The sequence below is a fragment of the Echinops telfairi genome, unplaced genomic scaffold (genome assembly GCF_000313985.2).
Source record: "Echinops telfairi isolate 266 unplaced genomic scaffold, ASM31398v2 ScPeMD7_31;HRSCAF=116, whole genome shotgun sequence".
Classification (NCBI taxonomy): Eukaryota; Metazoa; Chordata; class Mammalia; order Afrosoricida; family Tenrecidae; genus Echinops; species Echinops telfairi.
The window spans coordinates 40,190,986-40,192,922 of record NW_022103928.1 but is presented as its reverse complement, the minus strand read 5'-3'; positions in this window follow the sequence as shown (position 1 = coordinate 40,192,922).

Here is a 1,937-nt window from a genome sequence, read left to right as displayed (position 1 = left end):
CTTTGCTGTGCGTCTGTGTCTCTTCTCTTTTATAAGGACACCAGTGATATTGGATTAGAACCCATCCTATTCCAGTATGATCTCATATGAATTTAACTGATCACATCTTCCAAGGTCCTGTCTCCACTCATAGGTATCAGCATTGGTGTTGGTTAGGGCATCACATATCTCTTTTACGGAGACACAATTCACTCCATAACACCCTCCTATATGTAAGTATTGCAAATCTTTACAATGGCTTTTGGATTCCTCTCTTCTGTTTGTCTTCTGTGTTTGATTAGCATCCCCAAGTTGAATTCCTTTCCCTTACGTGACCACACCTTCATTTCTCTTGAGAACCTTGGCTGATTACAAGGTCCCTTGCAATCCTTCACACTTTAGTGCTACCCATGCACCTTCTCCCAAACGACTCTCACCTTCATGAGATTTCATGGGGTCTTGCCACCAGGCTGCATGCTATTGCAGCTACATGAATGACACTTTACTATGGTGGGAATAAAGAAGTGTAGATTGATGTACATCTCTCTCCCAGAATTCTTTTCATTTCAGCAGTGCCTTAATGCAGGCGATGAAGTTTATCCTTAATCCTCTCCAGAAATATCTACTGAGAGACAGAAGGTGCAGTGGTTAACAATGTGGGCTGTGGAACAGGGTTCAGATCTTGGGGTTCTGAGGACGAAGGGTGGACTTTGGCAACTGAAACTGTGCATCAATCTGTAAAATGAGGGAGCTAGTGACACCTAGTTTTTTTGCATTATTTGAAGAATTAATGGAGCGACACATAGAAAGTGGACTTCCTGGTGGTGCTGGAAGTACTTACAATGGTACCTGGCATTCAGGACGGGGTCCAACATGGCAGCCCTTGCCAAGCCCCTGTGGTGAGCAGGTGAAGCGAGCGGAGATCTGGTGGGCACTTGTCTGTTCCCTTCTCCGAGTTCCCACCTTCCAGCTCTGACCTGCAGACCAAGACCCCTGATCCTCTCTCCCAGGGTGCAAGGACGCTGCAGGCAGCAGAGAAACCAGAGCCTGCCCAGCCCCTCTCTCCATGAGTTACTTTTTACAAAGGGCAAAGTGCTTCCTCCCTCCTTCCTCTGTTGGCATACCTTTAGCCAGAGGTGTCCCTTTATCTGCCAGCGATTGCTTAACTGGTCTAGTGACTTCTCTTTCCTCGACTCCCAGTCGCCTTGGAGAGGTGATGACTAAAACCATGGCACGCACTGCTGTTACATCCGCCCAGGGCTGCGTCACCTGGGAGGGGGGTGGTGGGGAGGTTTGCCCAGCAAGGCGGCCTTTGGCCTCTGCTTGGTGTTTTCTTTTTTCCAGAGCTGGTCCAAGGCAGCATAGTGTTTCTGGCTGTGACCAGATACCAGTCGTCAGATCACTAATGTTCCAGGGCCGGCACGGTGAGCGCCTTTGCGGTCTCTGCTGATGGAGCCTGTCAGCACCAGGGCTCAAGTCGGGCACTGGTTCAGACAGTTTCTAAAGGGGGTGCACGGGCTTTTGTTGTTGTTGAATCTCAAGAATTGGGACGAGTTTTACAATTTTTATACCTCTAGCTCAGAGCAAGTATTCAGTGACTCTTTCTTGAACGGAGTGTCAAAATTACAGAATATTGCAGAGATGAACTTAACTAGGGACTAAAACACAAACAAACCCAAACCACCCACACCTTAAGAAAGCAATCATGCACACACAGTTGAAATACTTTGCAAAGTACCCTTTTCAGAGCTCATAACAAATTCTGATTTCTATGGGCATTTAATAGTCTCGTGGCTGTGTTTTTACTTTGACTCTATATGAATATATCTGTTAACAGTCAACCATGTTGTTTCATATATTCTTTAACATTTATATCAATAGTATTCTGTTCATGTCAACAATTCAATTTACTTGTTTTCTATTGACTTTTCTTTTAAACTTAGGTTGATGCATCATAG